Source organism: Sardina pilchardus, chromosome 9 (genome assembly GCF_963854185.1).
Source record: "Sardina pilchardus chromosome 9, fSarPil1.1, whole genome shotgun sequence".
In the NCBI taxonomy this organism is placed as follows: domain Eukaryota; kingdom Metazoa; phylum Chordata; class Actinopteri; order Clupeiformes; family Clupeidae; genus Sardina; species Sardina pilchardus.
The window spans coordinates 12,849,868-12,873,297 of NC_085002.1; the positions used below are offsets into that span (position 1 = coordinate 12,849,868).

The window sequence follows — 23,430 nt, forward strand, 5'->3', positions numbered from 1 at the left end:
CACCATTCTCTGTGCCATTCTTTCACACAGAGGATGGTCGGAGAGCTTTCACACAGCCGTAATTAAGAGGCATTTACATGACTAAGAGGCAACAAATCACCTAATCATGCCTGTATGGGGCAGCCCTGTGCTGAGTGAGGAGAGGGGCCACAGGACAGCCCCTGCTATGGGCTAGAGTTGAGGGACTACAGGGCCGCTTCAGGCATGCTGACGCCATTAGCACATGTGCAAACACACACACACACACACACACACACACACACACACACACACACACACACACACACACACACACACACACACACACACACACACACACACACAGAGAATAGACCCGCAGTCACACACACACAGCCACACACACACAGAATAGACTCACAGTCACACACACAGCCACACACACACACACACACACACACACACACACACACACAGAATAGACCCGCAGCCATACACACACACACACACACATCCACATAGCAGACATCTGTGCACAGAATGACCCTGGGAGTGTTGCACGTGCTAAACACTGCATCACACTTCCTCCCTGTTGTAAATACTGTAACTGGCGTTGGTCATGAAGTTCAAAACAACCAAACCATCACAGCCCTGAGCAGATGATTGTCCAGGACCCCGCCGTGCCTGAGGCCCCATTTGGTTATGTGCTGTAACATGATGTTATACTGGGTGTGGGCCCGGAGATGTGGAAAGTCTGATCACTTCTCACAACATAAAAAGAGATAGAGCCCTTTGTTTCTGTCTCTTTTCGCCCATCCCCCCAACTCTCCCTCCCTCTCTCTCTGTCTCTCTGTCTCTTTTTCCCTCTTCTCTTTCTCTCTCTCTCACTCGCTCTTCTTTATTGAGGCGAGCTGAATTCCTGGACGCATCTCCATGCAGTGTCTGCTGAGGTGCTGGCCCACAGGCTCAGGGAGATGATGAGTGGTGTCGACCCGGACTGAAGTCAAGCCAAAGGAGACGTCCCAAAAAGCTGCTGAGCCGAGGGCTCCACCACAGCAGTCTCAATACGCAGACACCAGCCCTCATGCCAGAAGGCGAAACAAGAAAAGAACAGACAGAGAGAGAAAGACAGAGTAAGAGAAAGAAAGAAAGAGAGAGAGAGAGAGAAGGAGAAGGGGAGGGACAGAGGGAAGAGAGAAAAAAAAAACGATAAGGAGAAAAGCAAAATGTTACTTCTAGCATCCCGCCCCTCTAAAGAGAAAAAAAAGAGAAAGCGACAGGGAGAGAGAGAGAAGGAGAGAGAGAGAGAGAGAGACAGGGAGAGAGAAAGAGAGCGGGAGAGAGAGAGAAGGAGAGAGAGAGAGACAGAGAGAGAGAAAGAGAGAGAGGGAGAGAGAGAGAAGCTCAGCGTGCTCAACATGAGATGGAAAAAATCTGGGAGCAGAAAACCTGGCTGCGCTGAGCGGTGTGTGAGTCAAAGACTGTGTGTGGCATTTTACCCCCCTCCCTCAACTACTGAGAGCAGAGAAAGAGAGAGAGAGAGAGAGAGAGAAACAGACAGACAGAGGAAGAGAAAGGGAATGAGAGAGAGTGAGCAAGAAAGCAAGAAAGAAATAGAGAACGAGTGAAAGAAAGAAAGACAGAATTAAATAGCGAGCGCTAAAAAGAGAAGGATGTAATGAAAGAAAGGCGAGGCAGAGAAAGAGATAACCAGCCTGAACGGAAGAGAACGCATTGGGAGCAATGCTTGAGCAATCCTTTTGACTTAGCAGACGGAGGCCATGCAGCTTTTTCGTAGGGGGGGTTTGGGGGGGATTCTTCCCCACTGTGTTGCCCAGCCCTAGTAACACTGGATCCTAGGGGAAGGCCAATCCCCCAGCCCATTATGTTTTCCACTTTCCTCAAAATATATCCCAGTGCAGTGTACACTACGTACCGGCCCGAAAATTCCTCCCCCCCACCACCACCACCACTCCCGACCACCCTCACCGCCGAACCCCCCCCCCACAGCATTCCAACACTCAAGCTTTTTTAAACACGAGAATTCTAGCCTTCCTCCAGAGGCTATTCAGTGATGTCACGGTCACAAGACCCACTTGGGATTTGTCCATTAGATTGCTTCCGAGGCTTCAGGCCCTCGAATTAGAGATTCATTCATTAATTCCCTCAGACTTCAATCAGAGGGGAACGATAGAAGAAAAAAAAACAAAGAAGAGGAGTAAGTGAGGCCCACGCACAGACCAGAGGGGAAACCCTACCTGCATGTGCGCAGAGAGGGGGGGGGGGTGACTAGCTCTCTATGGGTCATTGGTCGCTCTCATTCATTACGGCCCTGAAAGCCGCACACAAAGAGGAGGCTTCTAGCCTTTCGTCCTCTCCCCTCTCTCTCTCTCGCTCTTTCCACCAGTGCCACTCTTAGGAAGAAAAGAGGGGAAGAATCGCTCGGCGCACTGAAAAGGTTAAACTCCTCCATTCCTCTCCAAGACCACTGCTACCACCGCCGCCAGGAGGAAGCGGGGAGTGGGGAGAGGGAGGTGGGGGTGCAGTTGGATGGCGTTGGGGGCGCACCTGAAGAGGGGCAGACGTTTACCCATAAGGAGGCAGGAAGAATGAGCTGGGGGGGGGGTACTGTGATGCGAAAGGGGGGGTAGTAAACCAACAGGCGGTCGATGAGCCAGGGGCTTGCAGTGAGAGCTGTGTAGGGCCCTTGGGAAGTTTGTCTTGTAATTGAGTCAATTGTTGACCTCCTGTTCAGCTCGCCTCTACGATTCTAAAGAGGGAGAGCCTGTGGAATAATAAATGTTCCCCCCTCTCACTCACTCACACTTTCTCTCTCTCTCTCTCTCTCTCTCTCCCTGTCTCTCTCTCCCTCTTCATCCGTCCGTTCTGTGGCCCTCGTCCTCCCCTCCCGCTCTGTTGTCCCAGTGGTAATTGTGCAGAGGGACTCAAAGACTGTGATTTAGGGGAGCTGCTCAGGGATCTGCTGGGGTACAAGGGAGGCTTACAATCTTTTCAGCGCAAATCTTTTTTTTATTCCGTTTGGCCTTCCCTCCCCCAATCTCTCTCTCTCTTTCTCCCTCTCTCTCTCTTTCTCTCTCTCTCGCATTTTCTTTTTCATTCCTTCTTTTGTTTGCACCGTGGGATGAATTTTAATCACCCATCCAGTCCCTACTTTCGCTTTTTTCTCCATCCCCTGCTTCTGACTCTTCCTCCATCACTCCGTCACGTATTTTCTCTCCTTCTTTCTCTGTCTTTTTATCTCCCTTTCTCTGTCATCTGAACATGAACTCCCATCAAGCCAAATCTGATACTCATATGAATCATTCACACATGTAAGAATACATGTTCTCTCCCTATAGTTCTCTGAAATTCAAATCAAAGGCACAAGTCTATACGTAACATCATCAAAATGCAGACTGTATATATTTGACATATTTGAGCCTACAACCTTTGTCCACCAGCCTGTGATGGATAAACTTTTGCACAGGAAGGGAAAGACAACACTCCGCTGTGCATTTACATCCATGCAATTAGGCTTTTAAAACTTTCTCTCACTCTTGCTCTCTTTATTTTGGTATCTATCACTCTCTCTGTCGCTCTCTCTTTCTGTCTCTCTCTCTCTCTCTCTCTCTCTCTCTCTCTCTCTCTTTCAATTTGTCCATACATTTAAGTGCAAATCCCACCCAAATCCCAGGCCGGGCTTTAGGCATGATGATTTTAGTGTGTCCTTTCAGCGGGAGAAGCCTGTGTTTGCTCTAGAGCTTTGGTCTCCCCGCTCCATTGTGGCGGCTCATCCCGTCCCGCCGGGCTACAAAGCTACAGGGGCTGGAGGTGGGCTCACTTCCTGGGCCGGCCGTCACTCTCCCTGGGCCAAACTGCGGCACTTTGGGCTCAGGTTTACGGGCCTCTGCTGTCCACTCACTTCCTGTAGGGGACTGTTGAGTCCAGGGCATTTGCTTTGAATGCCTGTCCCCTGAATTTAGTGTCTCCAGTCACACTCCTGGTTCCTGAATTGCCCTACTGTAGTCAAGGGGGGTGGGGAGGTTAAGGGGGTAACAGGGGTATCCTTCTAGGCTCTTGAGTGTTTTTAGTACTAAATGGGAGGATCAGTTCAGTATCCGGTTCCAAAGGGAGAGAGGCTTCATGTAACAAATTAGCAGTGATGATTGCTATACTGTTATTCAAAACTCCCCAGGTGTTGCTACGAACCGCAGGTGCTGGAAAGGTGTTGCTGCTCTTGCATTCATTCCCCAGTGTGTGTGAGCCAATTCACATCAGTGTGTGAAATGACAAGCATCATTATGAGGCTTAAATGCCAGTTTGCCAGAATGCAGTGAGGATGTTGAATCTCACGCCACCTCACTCTCTCCCTCCCTCACTCTCTCTCTCTCCCTCTCTCTCTCTCTGGTTCTCTCTTTCTCCGTGTCCATGTGTCTCCACTCTCGTTGAGTGTTTGTTAGGAAATCCTGAGCAAACCGCAGCTGTTTGTTCTCTCTTTGTCAATGAGGGCTTTTTATAGACTTCCACTATTGACAATTGCGCGGCTTCTGTTGGCCCCCACACAAGCTGGATAACACTGTGCAAATATGTGCATGTACACACACTCACAATCTCTTAAAGCACACACATTCAAGTGCACCGTCCGCCCGGGCCTGTGCGTGAGCGGAGCGTGAGCTGTGACGTGAGCGCGGCCGACCTGACTTGACCATCGCTCGCGGGCGAAGGAACAAGCGCTCCGAGTCCGAAACGATCTTTGCCCTGTCAAACAACGCGGCTGCCCTGAAACGGCATCCGGTGACACGGAAAAGGCCGAACATCATGTCAGCTTCAACTTACACATTTTATAATAATAATAAAAAAAGTATGGACCACAACCCAAAAAGTTTTGATTTCCCCCCCCCCACTCAAAACGTCCCCCACCACTGAGGTGACATATTAAGTTGGCATTTGGCAACACTGAAAGTAAACAATGAATTTATGGTGACATAATGTGCACACACACACACACACACACACACACACACACACACACACACACACACACACACACACACACACACACACACACACACACACACACACACACACACACACACACACACACACACACACACACACACACACACACAGGAGGACTGGTGTATGTGGCTTGCAGCCAGTCTTGTCCATTGCCAGAGGCGGGAGGTGGAGAGGAGGCAGGTTGGGACTGATTATCAATTAGCGAGGCCTTTGGGCCGAGGCGGGAGCCCTGGGCTGAGCCGCCATTCATGTTAATGGAGGGAGATCATGGAGGCCGGCAGGAGGGCTTAGGCGCTCACACAATGGGCCCCCGACTGGGCAGAGGCGCTTAATACCGATGCTCCCATTTCACACGTCCCTCTTTCAAAAGGCTCTATCCATCCATCCATCCATCCGTCTTTCCTCCACTCCTCCTCTTTTTCTCTCTCTCGCTCTCTCACCCACCCACCCTTGCTCTCTCTCTCTCTCTCTCTATTCCCCCTTTCTCCTCTCTCTCTTACACATTCACACACACTGCCCAGAGCATTATGGCCATGGCTGATCACAGCCACCTGATAATGTTGGGGAGGGGGGGTGTTGGCTGGCTGGGACACCTTGTCTTTGTTTATTGGGAGACAATAGCAACATCTCAGGGCCGTGATAAAGACTTCCTCCGGCTCCGCGGGGATCCACAGTCAATGCTAAATGGATCATTAGCATGGCGGGGTGAGACCGAGCGCCTGGCCGACAATGACGCCGCGACGTGTGACAAAAGTCCCCGTGTGTGTGTGTGTGTGTGTGTGTGTGTGTGTGTGTGTGTGTGTGTGTGAGAGAGAAGGACCTTCTCTCTCCTCCTTGTCCTCTCCTCTCACACTGAAACACATTAGAGCCGTCGTGACAGGGGCGTTAGAGGTGCGAAGGCTAGTCAAGAGCAGGGCCTTAATAAACTCCACGGCTCGGTTTCATGCAGTTGTACGCGGGCACGTTTAGAGGTCAGCAGAGACTCGTTGGAGAGAGAAAAAGCTCCCCAGCTTGAGCCAATAGCTCCATTTGACCAGAGCTTTCATTTGGAGAAATTGCAAGCCATGTAGAAACGACTTGGAGGCTCTTTTTCATTTCACTTTGCTGACATCCAAACCTCCCAAACCTCCCAAAGCAGCCTCTCTCCCTCACTCTTTTTCTTTCTCTCTCTCCCTCACTCTCTCTCTCTCTCCCCCTCTCTCTGTCTGTAACTGCTGTGTAGCAGAAACGTTCAAACTCGTTTTTTTCCCCCTGTAAAGTAAGAAAATATTTTCAAGTCGAAGCAGGAGAAAAAAAACACTGATCTCAGGGCGTTGGAGGGAAAATATACCTCAACATCCTGGGCAGTTTCTGGGGAATTCTGGTGGCTGCGAGAGAGGCTGCGCTCTGTGCTCCAGACATGAAGGACGGGAAGGAGGAGTGCAGCGGGGCAGGTAGCAGCTCCAGCCAAGCCGCCTCATCTCCCCAAAGCCCCAAAACAACACTCCACTCCATACCACCCCCAGTGCCCCGCTGTCACACACACACACACACACAGATACACACACACACACACACACACACACACAGATATACACACACACACACACACACACACATACACACACACACACACACACATATACACACACACACACACACACACACACACCAACAAACCCCTCTCACATCCCCCAGCCCCCTGTCCAAACCCAGAGGGCATTAGCATTTTAACTGCTTGGCCTGGGTCCCGGCTGGGCCTGCGAGCCCCCTCTCCTCAAGCAGACCTCCCTCTTTACAAGCCTCTTCAGTGGCCGGGCCGGTTGCTAGACAATGCGCTTGGTTATGCGGGTTATGTAAAGACCCTCCTGCGCACAAAAGCCAATGTGGGCGCCTGTAACAGGCCGCTCTCCACAGCCCCCGGGTCAGTTAGCAGAAGAGCTCTCGGGGCCTGGTGCTACACTCCAAAACTTTTTGGGGAGGAGAAAGAAAAGAAAGAAAGAGAGAGAGAGAGAGAGAGAAAACACGTTTGCCCTGGTTCTGTTTACGCAGGGATGAAGCAGTGAATTATCCCCCTTCTCCCGCTCTCTCTCTCTGGAGGGGAGCTTGTGGTGACTCTATTGGTGGGTGGCGAAGCACCCACTCTCTCCCTCTCCTCATCCTCAACCAACCCTCCAACCAAACCCCTTCACTTAAGCGCTGGGGTTAAAACAACTCGCTCGTTGACCAGGCTAGTGTGTTTTAATGGGTCTGAATGAGTGTGTGTGTGTGTGTGTGTGTGTGTGTGTGTGTGTGTGTGTGTGTGTAGTCTTGTCAACCAGTGAGACAACGCCTTCAGGCTTTCCTTGACTCAGACTGAGCAAGGAGTATAGGGGAAATCTATGTCTGGTTGTGTGTGTGTGTGTGTGTGTGTGTGTACAGCAGGTGTCTGGTGAGAACAAATTACTACAAGCCCTCACACAGTGGCCACCAGCACACTGATGACAGTCAACAGTCAACATGCACCCATGGACACACACACACACACACACACACACAAACACACACACATGCACATACACATACAATACAACAGACCTCTAGACCATAAGTCAGAGAGACAATCTGACTCCAGACCAATATGAATAGAGAATCCACTCTTGCAGTGTGTACTCCTACAGAATACACATTTTGGAAGAGATCTCTAAGCATTGCTCCGAGCTGAGAATGATTCACAAACAGACAGACCACTTTCCTGTTTGGCCGTTGAGATTATTTCCCCAGTAACCAGATACAGCTCGGTACATATCCTGATGTCTACTGGCTGGGGATGAGAGATTTCAACAAAAACACAGAAACGAGATGTTTGCTTTCGGAGCCGGTGACTATTGAATCAGAAATGCTTGCTGATTTAGGCCTAGCAAATTAATTTAATGTTCAAGACAGAGTTCTCCACCCTGCAAATAACTCTGCTTCCCCTCTGTGTGAAGCCACACACGCGCACACACAGACACACACACACACACACACACTCACAGATCCACACACTCGTGCACAAACACACATACACACACACACACACACACACACACACACACACACATACACACACACACACACACACACACACACACACACACGCACACACGCACACACACACACACACACACACTCTCTCTCTCTACAGGCTGGAACTTGCCTCATTGAACTGGCTCTATGAGAGGTAACCATCTACCTGCGGGCTAGACACACAGGAAGCAGGAGTGTGAGGGTGCAGACACGTTGAGAGCCGTCTATTTGCCCTGTGGTCTCTTTTGACAGTCTGATGAGCTCCCTTTCTCATACTGGGTTTCCATATTATGTTTACAGGCTGGCTGTAAACAGCGGCTTTGAGTACGGAATTACACGTGAAACACCGTGCTCTGAATTATGATTTTGTTCGCGCAAGCTTGATAGCAGCTTTTTTTTTTTTTCTAAAGTTAAAGATGTGTGCGCTGTTATTCAACGGAGCGAAAAGTGTCCTCCTCCAGGCTTGCATCAACGGTGGGCACTGTTCCTCTGTGCTGTGTAGCGGCGTGTGTGTGTGTTTGTGTGTGCTGTCACGCTTGTTTAGCATAGCGATCAATTTTCCAACAACCCTTTTTGCCAGACCTACAGCAGTATGTCTGAGAGAGTGAATGTGTGTATGTGTGTCTGTGTGTGTATGCATGTGTGTGTGTGTGTACTGTCTAATTGCTTCTGTATGTTCTTGTACGGGGTTTGTCATGGCCTATGTTTGTCTTTATATGTGTGTGTACAGTACAGTAGGCTATGTCTTAATGTATGTGTAAGTATAGGCCTGTACTGAACTGAGATAGAGTAGATCACTTGGTCAGCTATTGCGTGGTGAAAGGTTTTATTTCATTCATTTCTAGTCTCTAACAATGACTGCTGGGCTAACCCTCCCCTTAATCACATACAATCAGCACATGTACTCCAACCAGCATGCTTGCTTCCTGTATATGCATACACTCCTGAGCAATGCTCCCCCCCTACTTCAGACGGAAACAATGAGTTTTGTCAAACGTTTTCACCGCACTGTTTGCTCTCTCCGTGAGTAATTGCAGTGTACACACAAGCGCTGCCCACTCGTTCTGGGCCTCGCAGGCAGGGAGAGGCCGTCAGGGAGACCCAGCGAGAGGACTCCCGTCCTCCCGTCCACCCCGCGCCTCGTGCATGTTCTCTCTGGCCCCGAGCGCCTGCACAGCCGGAGGGAGCGGCCGGCGAGGAGTGGCTTTCGGATCGCTGACCTGTGGAACAAGCTGCAAGGCCGGGATCAACATGTGGTCTTTTTCTCTGTTATAGCGTCAGTCATATCCTTTCTGTTTTTCCCTGTCTTGTCTTTCTTCTCTTTCTTTCTTTCCATCTTCCTTCCTTCCCTCCTTCCTTCCTTTCTTTTCTTCAGCCTTCATTTCATTCATGAACTTGCTCAATATAAAAGGCATCTAAATACACACATATGAAACATGTGCTAAGCACATTTCCCTTCCTGCAGTATAAAACATAACCATCATCAACTTCACAGGGAGAGACAGAGAAAGCAAGAGAGAGAGAGAGAGAGAGAGAGAGAGAGAGAGAGAGAGAGAGAGAGAGAGAGAGAGAAACAGAGAGAGACTGTACACACACACACACACACATGTTCCTCAGTAGACCCAGCGCCACTCGGCTTGGCTAACGAGCACCACAGCGTAGCGTAGCTCTGCGCACCATGTGACAGATGCGAGCCTCGACGTCAGGTAAGAGAGAGCGAGAGAACAGGACAAGGCCGCCAGGACAGGTGAGACCACCAGCCGAGAGAGAAAAGTGCTTCAGCGTGCGCCAGTGGAGCAACTGTTGGGTCCCAGTCACCGGACAAGGCCATTGGGAAAAACAACCTGCTGGCAAAACAATTAAGGATCTTGGGAAAAGCCCCTCTCCTCTGGTCTCACCCCCCGGGGTAGTGTACAGGTGCCGTACACTCCTCCCGAGACACGGTGCACGGTCATCACATTTAGCTGCTGATTCTGACTCAGGCTGACTTTTTATTGCTCCTGGGAACAAATTACAATGGCATGCACTGGCAACACACACACAGTAAATAGTAATTAAATTATATCACAGAATGTTTGGTAACGCCTAACAAAAACCGCTGGCTGAACGGAATCCCAAAAAAACAGTACATTCTACAGTAACAATCGATTTAGAAATCAAGGTATTGTTTTCGTTTTTATCTCATATTACCCCATATGTCAGCAATCAAGCTCATCAACAGTCAACCTGTAGATAACAAACATACACATAGCGTGTGTATACATCTCAGGGATCTGGTCTAGCAGATGTGAAACATTCTTTCACTCACACACACACACACACAGGGAAATCTACTACTCCATCGTTGATCGGGGCTAAAGGAAATTGCTAACAGGCTCGGCAGATTCCCGCACTGCCTCGCTGCCCGCACCTGAGCTGCAACAAGGGAAATGTCAATACGGGCCCGGCGGGTACCTGGGGGACGATACCTGGAGCCCCACTCAGTGTTTGACCAGGTGTGAAGGGAATCAGCGGGCCGCAACACACAGAGGAGAGGAGGAGAATACCCCCCCAACCTCCCAAAGAGACACAAAGACTCTCACACTCCTAGTAAACAAGGGAGGCAAGAGAGTCCCTCTCTTCCCTGCAGTGAGTGGGTAACTCGGCTAATCCAAACACTCTTCTTCAAAGCACTCTCTCTAATCCTCTCATGTGATTGATCATCTGATTGTGTCCCTAATATCTAACCTCGACCAAGTCCGAAGGAGGGTGATGCACACACAGTGGGTGAGATCATCCAAAGGGAAGAGAAAGAGAGAATGGAACTCGCCTGTGAGATGATGGAGTTGTGGCGTCCAGTTTGACCGTCCCTTCCGCTGTGAGCAGCAGGAGCCTCCAATCCCCACTACGAGTGTATGTGTCTGTCTCAAAGAGTAGAGGCGTGCACACACACACACTCACACTTTCACTTTCTTTCTTTCTGTATGTCACTCTTCTCTCTTCTGAGGACCACTAAAGCTGAGCGGTGCTCTTCCCTACCAGTTACCAAACCCCCTACTCCCTCATTCGCTCTCTCCCTCTCTCACGCCCCCCCCCCCCCCCCCCCCCAACAGCCCCAAAGGGCAGGTGCACCTCGCTCCCAGGGCTTGTCCCCTGGCAGAGGTAGGGCAATTGGGGTGGGGGGCTGTGGGGTGGGAAGTGGAGGGCCGGGCAGCGTATCAGCAGGAGGAGGAGAAGGGGATGACGACCCAGGAGCTGAAACAACAACAGCTGCCCTGGGACATTGTCATTCGAACATTTGCCACTAGCTGAGTGGAGCGCTGGGTCATCTGGCCGGTCAAACCCACGGCCAGCGAGGGTGTAAGTGGACCAGGTGGGTCTGTTAAGTGACCTGTGAGAAATTACCGCAGGGCTGGCAGCCGTTCTCTGCAATCTATCTCCCCTATAATCCCAGATAATTATCACCCTGAGATAATCAGTAATCGTAATTACTCCGAACAGAAAACTGGCATAGTTTAAATAACCCTGGAACGAAGCATTTCCTCCGACAAAACAACAAAGTTGCTCTAGCTGCTGTTGTAATGAAACATGTGTACTGAAGTCCTTTTGAAGCTCATATGGATACCCTTTAGTGTATGCAGCCAAACCATACTCACACATATGGACACTCACAGTGTGCGTACCCCAAACCACAGTATGGTTCTACAAATTCCAAAACTAAAACAGACATTACTTGAGGCACAAAGGAAGCACAACAATATTCCCTTTGCATGGTTATATGTATTAAATGGCGCCTCATGATAAAAATGCGAGCAAAGTTACTCTGGAGTGTTGACTAATTCTGTAGACGGTCTCGATAATGATAATTTCTCTCAGCAGGAAAAAAAGGCCCATTTCCAGTCTGGCTGGATGCACAGTAGCTCCTTCCACCCTAATGTCTTCTGCCGCTTGCCCCCCACCCCACCCCCCCACCGGCGTGAAGCCATCTGCACACGCGCGAGCTATAACACTGCTCCCGGGCCAGTCAAAATAGCTAGGTGTGAAACAGGGAGCTCACATCACCACAGGGCTCTGGTCGTGCGTGTGTGTGCGTGTGTGTGGTCATGAGTGGAGCGGAGCGGAGCAGAGGGGAGGGGAGGGGAGAGGAGGGGGTGGGGGGGGATTGTCCTCCAAACATAGACCATGAGGCCTGCGCTTATTTAAAGTCAGCTTTCTCTTTTTATTTTACCCCACCCCACCCCGACACCTCACGCCCCCAAACCCCCCGCCCCCCCCCCCCAACCCCGCCGTGGCCCGCCCCGCCATCGCTCCCCCGAGGAGGGGCTCCGTTACCACAGCACGCGGCCCCCGCATTCCTCGCCCACCCAAATATAGTGACTGACAGGCAGGAATGGACAGTCGTCACTACGACAGGAAGAACCGCGGGAGGGAGGCATCCCTCAGAGACGCCCGACCAGATGTGGCCCGCCGACTTATACGACGCGCCGTCACCGGAACCCTCCTCGCGGATCCTCGCGGGTCTGGGCCATAGAACACAACAGAGACAGCGCCGCACACAGAGAACCGAGCTGCATAACAAAAAACCTCCACCCTGGAAAAACAAAACAAAACAAAAAAAAACACAACCCAACTGAATCTTGACCCCCCTTCCTACGTGGAGGTCACGGCAGAAACAACCATGCATTTACAGTACCGTAGAGAGTGGCCCTATTGATGGGGTCCTCCGCCGAGCAGGGGACCCTTTGCGTGTAATTAATGAGTCCAATTATGCAATTGAGGAGGGGCTCGGCAACGAGAACCAGATGTGGGACCGAGCGTGACGCCAGGCTCGGAGTAGAGAGGAGGAGAGCGAGTTCAGCTGGGTGAGCTATGAGCATACAGTGGGGTCATTCCCAAAACCAAGCGCTCTGCGCTGGCCCTGTCGCCCACACGCTCTCTCCAGTAAATAATAATGACTTTAATAGCTTACAAGACTGACTATTACCATAAAACCCTCAGAGCAGATTAGGCTGCAGAGCGCTGGGAGATCCCACCAACACCCCACAGACCCCCACCGCCCACCGCCCCCGTAACCCTACAGGCCACCACTCTGCTGGCTGAGAGGCAGGAAGCCGTTTTTCCGAAGCAGACACACAGAGTTGGGCTCTTTCAGCCAGCGATGCTCATTAAGAATCGTTTCAGCATTTCTTGGGGGCATCAGCTTGTGTGTGTGTGTGTGTGTGTGTGTGTGTGTGTCTCTGTGTGTTAAAGAGAGAGAGACTAGATCTCTTCCTACTATTTTCCCCTCGTTGACCTTTTTCTGACAAATCTCCAAATCCTCTGTGCTCATCACACTCCTAACGCATCCGTTAATACAGTTTTATGGGAATGGGAATGTATGATGCTGTACAACCATATTAAATATGACCACAATGGGCAATTATATAAGACTGTTAATGGGTTCAAACCAGTTTTGCAGTCACAAGGAACAATAGATTGTGCCATACTGTATATTACAAATGCGTTCATGTTATCCTACTCCCTCAGTATGAAAGAGAAAAGGCTCGATTCATAAAACTGTCAGTCATGCTGATATATCGCTGCCAGCAGCCACTATGATGGACCGTACGTTGCTGTCAACAAGTGAACATCCTCGATTCCTGAATAGAGGCGGAATCAACGCGGACGAGAGATGAGGGCTCTGATTTTTCTCAAGCTGGGCAAAACAAACACAGCACACTGGCACGAAAGCTCCACGGAGGAGAATTACCTTATCAGATCTCCAAGGTTCTGGCTGGAAACTCACATATCTTCTCTCTCTCTCTCTCTCTCTCTCTCCATCCCACCCACTCGCCTGGTTGAGCAATATTACAATCTGGCACAATAAAGACTTTCTAAAGACTAAAGGAAAATCTCTTTTTGCTGTGCTCTTTTTGTTTATTTTGCCAAGCTGTGCCTTACTTACTGGGCAGAGAAGACTCCATTAGAAGCAGAAAGAGCAAACATATGCACACCCAACGCAAAAGCTTTTCTACGCCTCCATCGTTCTCAACCTCATCCACAATTATGTAGTAAAAAAAACACAAAAAAATAAACTGTTAAAAAGACATGAAACTAGAATTAGTAAGTAAAAAAACAATGATGAAAGAGAAGGAAAGTTTGAAAGAGCAAAAGACAGAGGTAAGAAACAAGGGAGGGAGAAAGACAGAGAAAGAGAGAGAGAAAGAGAGAGAGAGAGAGAGAGAGAGAGAGAGGCCGGTTGCCAGTAGGGAAATGTGTTCCAGCAGGATAGAGAGAGGGAGGGAGGGAGTGGAAGAGAGAGAGAGGGAGAGAGAGGGAGAGGGAGAGAGAGGGAGAGAGTGCAGCCTCAGTCTGGCTGTGCCGTCTGGAGCTGTTCTCCCCTCTGCTGCTGCAGCGCCATAGCTCCCCCAGCCCACCCAAGAAGCCGCCAATGGACATAAATCTGAGGGCTTGACTCACTGCGGATTTAAAACAATCTGCATCTCTCCCTCTCCGGCTCTCCTTCTCCATGTCTCTCTCCCCTTCTGTCCTCTTCACTTTCCCTCTGTCTCTCCCTCTCACTCCCTCCCTCGATCCTTTCTGTGCTTGCTGCTCTTTGCTTTTTAGGTCTTTTTCATTTTTCACATTTCTTTCCTCTTCTTTTCGCTGTCACTCTTTCTCCCGTACTCTTTCAGCGCTCGCACCGCGTCCTCCTTCCTCTCCAAAAATTCCCAATGGTGATGAAACAAAACTCTTTCTCAGTGCCTGCCAACAATATTATTTTTGTAGAAACTTAATTGGGTTGGTCTCTAAATCGCAGTGAATGAACAGGAACAGAACGTACGTGTGTGTAGTGTGTGTGTGTGTTGTGTGTGTGTGTGTGTGTGTGTGTGTAGTGTGTGTTGTGTGTGTGTGTGTGTGTGTGTGTGTGTGTGTGTCACATAGAGGGGGTTGCACATTGTTTGTGCTGCCATATGAGCTGGCAAACACCAAATGAAATGGAAACTTTCAAATATGCAGGCATGTATAGAGAGGTCCCATGTGTGTGCGTATGCGTGTGTGTGTGTGTGTGTGTGTGTGTGTGTGTGTCTGTTTGTATTTATGTTTGTGTTTGTGTTTCTGTGTTTGTGTATGCGCGTGCATGAGCATGTGTGTGCGTGTGTGTGTGTGTGTGTGTGTGTGTGTGTGTGTGTGTGGGTGGGTGAGTGGGTGGCAGATGAGCGGGACAGCACTCCACACTCTTGCTGTTTTGCTTTTCTTGGCTGGACTAAAACCATTCAGAGCTAACTCCATAGAGCCATCTTCAAATGAACATATACGAGTAGGAGCCACAGACACTGAGCCAAAGTGTTTAACCCAAATCAGAAGTTTAGTTATTTTGTTTATTCCTTTTATTCTAGTCTTTCTGTGCACTCTGATTAACACTGAAGAAGTGCTTCATTCATGATCAAGAGGAAACACTTGATACCCTCACTCTGAAAGACAAAACTGCCTTTGTGTGTATTTAGTGATTCCACTTCACCCAGGACAAATAAGCACACACACTACACACAACTGTGAATTGCACAGCAAATTTTCAGATTAAAATTCACAAAAAAAAACATGTTCAGAGTCTTTTTTAGATCAATTCAGTCCAGCATTTTTCTATTCCATTTTTTTCATGAAAATATATTTTTTATAATATCAACCCTGAAAAACATCTACAGGGACCTCAGATCAATGAATAAAATGTTCTGTACACAGCGTAAAAAAAAAAATCCTTGACAAACTTATGGCAGTGACTCTTCAACACCCCTTGAAGTCGGACACATTACAAGTATCATGCTGCCTCATGCGCACCAAGCTCTCCCATGACAGCTGTCACCTTTGACCCCGAGTAGATTAATGTCCCTATGGATGTACTGCCAATCCTTAAAAAAGAGTACATACTGCATGCTTTCGACATGAGACTTCTACAATGTCACGAAATAAAACAAAAAATAAATATATGAGCTGTTTACATATGTGAAAAACAAACAAGTGGTGCTAGCACATTTTATGGTCCTCTATTAAATACAAAAGTTGATTCGGCTTCTTCATTTTAAAAGTCCTCTACTCGGCTTTGAATGATTAATGTTCTCTTTCCTGTCTGTGTCACATTATATTTAGAATGTCTGGAATGTGTCAAATGGTCATCCTGTATACAGCAGGTTAAGACCAAGTGGACCACCTACTACAACACGCATTACAGTTGGAGTAACTGGGGAAGTCAGGGAAGTTGATCGACTAGCTTACACGTTATACTGTACAACTCTCGAACATGAATGAATAAACAAATAAACAAACAAATCAATAAAATAACAGAGGGGGAGGGCAGGGGAGAGATAAGATGGCTGTTGAGGGCCTGCGGGGGTGTGGGAGAGACCAGCTGCCAACTGCTGGATCTTTATCTCCAGTGAGATGGCACATTTTGATTCAGATGCGCACCATCACATTCACCACACGCAATGCGAACACCTATGAACTTTCCAAAACATACAGCAATTTCTGCAGAGACAAATTCACGAGTGACACAAAACAGTCTCCTCTCACTTGATTTCTGTGACAGATTGCTGGAGACCAGATGCAGCGAATATTATGCGACAGCCACAAAGAAAATCATGGATCCTGTCGTCGTCACGTCAAGTTTACAGAGAGAAAAGCGACGCGACATCAAAGGTTTCTAATTACACTGATGACGGCACACTAGCACCGAGTCGCCATGGCAACACAGGCGAATAATAAACATGGCCTCCTCTCTGCTTTCAGTCTTCGAGGAGGAGGACACCAATGACATCAACAACATTTTTGGAGAGCAGCACTCGCTTTCTCCTCCTCCTTCCTCCCTCCCTCCCTCTCCCCATTTCTTTCTCTCTCTCTCTCTCTCTCTCTCTCTCTCTATCTCTCTCTCTGACACACACACAAACTGTAGCACGCACACACACACACACACACACACACACACACAGGCCTACACATACACACTTTTTCCCCACTGACCCCTGAGGGCTGTCGTTCAGTGGGAGCCCTTGGTATGTGTGCTGCTGCTGTATGTGTGTGTACTGTGTAGGTCTCATGTCTTGCTTCAGGCAGGACCATGCGGTAGGTGCCTTTGTGCCAACTCCGGCTGACCCATTCAGCGTTTCAATGGCAGTTTAACTCTTTGAGACAAGTGTAAAAGCAAACATAAACATCTTTACTCAATGTACCCTTAGGCTTAGCAGGGCCGGTGCGCCGCTCTCGGGGAGAGATACATCTTGTCAATGACGATGACACCAAGACACACATCCAGGAAGCACTTCTTTTGTCACAAGCTTTCTCAGAGGAGTACTTTAAACTCCTTTAAAAGAGTTTGTGCACACAGATTTATGTCCGTGAAAACTCTTATCAAATATCATTATGTGCTTTAGGTATGCACAGCAGTGCCCCCACCCACCCCCCTTTTTTTCTTAGACTCGGGTTACATTGGGGAATACTCTGACCTGTGTCAGCAAAAATGTAAATGTAATCTTAAATATCATTTGATAAATGCTTAAAAATCTTCCATAAACTGGGATGAAATGAGTCAAAAAGTTTCGAGGCAACCCCTTATGGTTGACAGTAAGCCCCACAACACACACAGAATGAATGGCACCTCATTATGGTGACCAGGCATTTAATGTGATTAGCGAACTGTTTCGAAACCAAATCCAAGCAACGATTTGACGGGCGCAACAACCTGGAGGGCCAAGCAGATAGTGTTTCTCAGAGCTCTTTGTCTCATCAGCGGACCCCCCACCCTCCCTGCCCCCGGCCCTTGCCTGAGTGCTGAGTAGCGACTGCATCAGCCTGGACCCCTATACGCCTATTGTGATGAGCCGAGCTAACACAACATGGGGAATAAGCAAAGATCACTCTGGCATAAGATTCCCATTTCGCCTTCACCTGCTTCTCATTAGCAATGGTTTTATTGCTAATATCTACCACATGAGACGCAAGACTCAGCCACCCTCATTCAAAGGCACCAGTGGATCAGGAGAGGAAGAGGAGGAGGAGGAGGAGGAGGAGGAGGTGACGAGGAGAGGGAGAGAGAGAGAGGTGCTGCCCCCTCCTCTCCCCTAATGCCAGTAAGGGGAGTGAGATCCACTCCGCCTGTTACTGTTAGCTCTCTCGGCTCCCGCGGATCCGACCAACCACAGACACATTCTTCACACATGTGGCTCTTACACACACACACACACACACACACACACACACACACACACACATATGTGCATGCCACACATGTGTAAGTTCAGCGCACATTCGCACATTCAAAAAACATAGACACAGAAAGGCAGATCCATGCAAACACATTTTGATGTCTCTCTTCACTACACAGCTTTCACTCCCGAGGTCTTACACAACAGATAAGCACAGGTTTAAGAACACGATGAGCCTCATCGTCTTCAGGAATCAATGACAGGGCCCATGGTAAATAGTACATAGATGGTAATGTAGGTAGATGGTAAAGTCAAGATAGCAAGGTAATGTCAGGGTAATATTTTCACAGACAAGTCACAAACAGCATTGTTACTTGAGCAGTATTAGCCACCTCTGTTTGTCGATTTTCTTTTCTTTCCCAGTTCCCATTCAGGAGCATGCATTTTGCCATTATGTGTGACTTTAGACTAATGACTCTCAACATTACCAGACATTTAAGGCCTTTGCCCTTTGGTGTCAAACCAGCTACTTAGCAAAAGCCCAGTCCCTACTCCATTACAATAGTGTTGAGCCTGCTTGATTACTGACTAGACACAATCTGAATGCCCTGACTGGGAGTGACCCCCAATCCAAGAGGAGACAGTGAATAGAGATAAAGTAAACTTAGTGCCTGAATGGAGACTACTGGCATTTCTCAGAGCTTGGAATGGTGAATGTGTCAAAATGAGAGACAGAAGACATTTGATGTGACATTTTAGGTCACAGTTATCTACCATTATATGAGTCCTAATTTAAAAATGAAATGTAACTTTTTGGCTATGATGATGGCAAAATGATACCACTGAGTTTGTAGATTATGCACAACAAAGATGTGAATGGTTTGGTAGAGAAAATAATTCAGGCTGACCAACAGAGGGAAGAAATATGCAGCAAAAACACAAAAAGGAAAAACAAGGGGTTCTGAGAAAAATATTCATAGCAGGAGGTAAGATAGGCTTGGAGCAACGGCTCCAAAACACAGGCGGCTAAAAGAGAAGAAAGATAGGGTGGGATAAAACATCCTTTCTCTGTGCCTTTCCTCCTTATCCTCCTCAGTGCATTGCAAAGAAGACAAAATAGATGCCGAGAGAAAAGGCTTGTGGGGTTATAGAGTGGGGCTGCAGGAGCATTGTGTATGTATGTGTGTGTGTGTGTGTGTGTGTGTGTGAGAGAGTGTGTGTGTCCCCTGGATGGTCCCCGTCCTTGCTAACCCCTCCCTCTGACGCAGTGTTCAGAGCCCCGGCCATGGATAGACAGCTGCTATTAAACCCTGATTGTTTCAGGTTCACGGGGTGTGAAAGGGCCTGATTGAGGCCCTCTGATCCCAGTGAGGGTGGTCTCAGATCGGAGGAGGTGGGGGGGTTGAAGGGGGACAGGAGCAGGAGGAGGAGGAGGAGGAGGAGGAGGAGGAGGAGGAGGAGGATGGGACTCCTGTGTCACGTGACGGGTGTCCCTTGCTGCGCAGCCCAAAAAGGGAATCAGGAGGAAAAACACCAGAGCCCCATGTTGTTGCCTTCTTGCCAACGTCTGTTCCCTCACTAGTACCATCACTCTCCCTCTGTCTCTCCCTGATTATCTCTGGGCTCATCCAAGTAAGCATCCATTAGTAGCACACACTATGAATCATTTCTACACCGATTTTCCAACCATTCTTTTGCAGTAGTTTATGTCTACTACCAACCATAGAACACTATTCGACCGCAGCCCAGAGAGGATCCAGAGAGGAGACCAATTGGGAGATATCTCACAAAGCAATGAGTCTGTGATGACATGGAATAGATGATGTTTCTTTTTCTGCCTTTACACGGCATGAGTTATACTCTTAACATACATCTGTGAACCGTGGATCTGCACATTAAGTTGGCGACCCATTCAACTTTCCCTCCCCGACTAGTGTAGGGGTGCAAATAAAAGGCCAAAAGAAAACCTGTCCTGATTAACACTTTTGTGCCAAAGCACAATGCAAGTTCCCCCTTACAGTATAAAGAGAAGGCTCTGGCCTGGCATCTGTGAGGGCCCATGCCTTCCTGTATGGTTTATTTGCTCAGGACTTCTCCTAATGGGGCACCTTTTGGCTTTAACACAGGGCCATCACGCACAGATAAAGGCCAGGAGGGAAGAGGAAGCACCCCTACTGGGCCTTTCACGCGTCCCAAAGGGCAAGTGCGCTCTCTCCGGTTCAACCTTGAGCGGGGCCGGTCAGTCAGCCGGCTAACTGACTGGCCACTGCTGCTTGTCTGGGCCCTTTGTGGCCTGAGGGTCCCCTTCTGAACACAGACCGATGTTCAGAAGAGCCACCGATTAACACTACACAGCTAGAGGGTCAAACATATACAAGAGGAATGATCAAGTGTTCATGTCATCTGTCAAAATGGATGTAAAGGATGTATGATCATTTCACTGACACCATGCCCATAGCTGCCTGTCTGAGGTCTTACTGAGGAAGCTTGTTATGATCAATAACCCTCACAGAAAAATAAAAACATGGTCACTCATGCTTTGTCCAATTAGTTGCCCAGTTACAGAAAAAATGATATCAACAGCTATCCTATCCTCATTAGTACTTTCCACCAATTCCAGGATTTTCTCATTTTCACAATTCTTTCCACTTGTCTCAATTATGTGGTCATTTAAGACCAGTGCCATGCAGGGAGAGTGCATTTTGGTTTGTTACATGAAGATCAGATTTATGGATACATTGCATCTTACCATATTCATGATTTAACCACATTATGAGATGAAGCAGATCTTTATAGGGCAATTACACAGATTAGTCAAGATTACATAAGGTTTTACATCAAGTCCTCTCCCTCTCACACTAACAAAGCCTTCCCACTCCCTCTTTTTGACAAGCCTATTCATCCTGTCCTTTTCCCTCTCTCTCTCTCTCCCTCTCTCTGCATGTTTCTTTTCTCAGTTTCTCATACTGTACAAAGTTATTGCCCCCTTTATGACTATATAACAAGCCTTACTTAACAGCTAATAAAGTTTTGACTGAATGCAAGATCCTTTCTTATAAGCGCCATGCTATTTAGTCTATATTTTCAGCGTTTTCTCCTAAAAGGATTAGTCACCAACGGGGTTTCATAGCCTAGCCTACCTCATTTCTCGTATTTTCACGGCACTCGGTATATGAGATAATTTGGCCTGTACATGGTTGTGCGGTTAACACTCAGAGTTTAACATTATTTCGTTTAATTAAGATTATATAGCATCTAAGGTACACGCCGATAATATTCTGGTCATGCAGTAGGAGTCTCAACCTACTTGTATTTCTGTGTAGCGTCTAAATACACTTTCACAAAATGTATTGGTAACACTGACGACTAAAGACCGTGGGCTTGATGTTTCATCCCAAGTCAACAGACGGTGTTTTTTTCTAAATGAATATAATGAAAATAAATACACAGAATGTTAATCCATACAATAATATCGTACTGCGGTAGGTCTCCTGGCCGACAGAGCCCATGAACATTTGGAAAAAATACTGGCACCTAAAGTATTTCAGGTTACAAGAAACAGCTGTGGAGATGCGGCCCTACGACCCTCAATGGAATGATATGACCTCCACACACTCAAGGAGAGTTTCTGTGATCAGTTTTGCACAGAAACAGCAGAAAATCAAACAGCACTGGCGTATGGGAGCCTTGAAATACGTGAATAATTCGCACGGTTATGGCATAGACAAAATAGCAAACAAAAAATATAGAAACATAATCTCTACCATTTATGTCAGTGGTGTTTGTAGAAACAAATCATGACTTTGATTATGGAATGTCAAACGGCGTTATCTCAGTATGAGCAGAATTAGCCGAACGTTTAGTTCAGAGAACCGGAGCGTGTCAACACGCGGAGTAAAATTTGCGGCTCGTAAAGGAATTATGGGCGTTCAGCTATGTGGATTGCAACTTTTTAACTGCCAATAACATCAAAATACGCTGTCATCTGTGATATAGCGATGATCCTGACAAGTCTCCAAAACATTTCTTAGTTGTGCTTAGTGATGAGGACTTGCATCATGCTCTAAAAGAACACTTCAAACTACACAAGTATTTACCAACACTCACGGGTGGTCTTCGAGAGCTCAACAATATGTAGCTTAGGGCTTTATCTTTTTCTTCAGCACACGTTACGGTTTCAGAGTGTTTATATTAAGCAATTCAAGTGACTATGGACACTGAGTAAAACAGTGCTGTTGTAAAGACATGTTTGTATTGCTAATCAATGCGCAAACATTCCACTTGATCAACAAACTCATAATGCACTTACTTTGAGACCATCACCCCATTCAACACCCGTTAATAAAAGACAGCATTTTAAATGCATTGCGTTTTGTATACATAGACAGGGCTGCCAATATAACTACTAATATCCACAACATTCTCACATATTAATGATCCCATTTCAGCGTGAATTGACAGAATGTTAAAGTACCTCTTACACAGAGTTGCGCTTGTCTGCATCAGTAGGTGGCCTTAAATTGATCCCAGCAAACTCGGCTTTCCTTGGAGGAACTTTTGGAGAAAGAGGGCAGAGAGCGTCCCACTGGGGGTTAGAGAATTTCCAATAAAGCCCCCTCTTTCTCTCCCTGAGCAGACACATGCAGATGGAGACGGTTGGTACTTCTTGGAATCACACCATTTACTCCCGTGATGAAGCCTTCATGTATCCACTTTACGGGTCGCGCCAGAAAAGTTTAGCAAAAGTTATGTCTTGATGAGAGTGACTTGAAGCAAATCGCGATCCATTTTCGGTGCCCGTGTCTCGCAGACCCTAAGTTGCAGAGGCTATGCGAGAATGCGAGCCCTCCTTCCCTCTCCCCCTCTCTCCCCCTCCCTCTCCCTTTCTCAGACTCCGTGGACCACCCCGAAACAGGAAGTTAACTTTTTGTTTTTCTTGAAAAAAAATCTGAACTGGGACTTGGCTGCTCCGCCGTCACAGCCTCTCATCAAGTCTTGCGCTCACTATAAATTCACATCGCCAATGAGTTTGAAAACCTGGTTATAATGATAACTACAAAAATACTGTATTATGATTACTATCATGATTATTATGATTATTATTATCATTTATAATGATGACGATGATTATAAAACAATAATAACCTATTGAAATCACAATTATCACAACTTAACAATTAGTTTTGTTCATGTTTGTCACGTGTCTTTTATGCTTTCAGCTCAACTTTCCGTCTGCTACTTTCAGACTACTTGTGTGGCTTGGGATGCT

The 23,430-nt window shown here is 47.7% G+C and overlaps 1 protein-coding gene across 1 annotated transcript in view; it reads right to left on the reverse strand.

Moving 5' to 3' along the window:
- The window catches only part of gli1 (GLI family zinc finger 1), a 48,437-nt gene extending 25,471 nt beyond the window's left edge, over positions 1–22,966 (reverse strand). Inside the window, exon 1 of the mRNA XM_062545845.1 lies at positions 22,636–22,966. The gene's annotated coding sequence lies outside the window, so the exon portion shown is untranslated. The remainder of the gene's footprint in view (positions 1–22,635) is intronic.
- Positions 22,967–23,430: the final 464 nt, after the last annotated feature.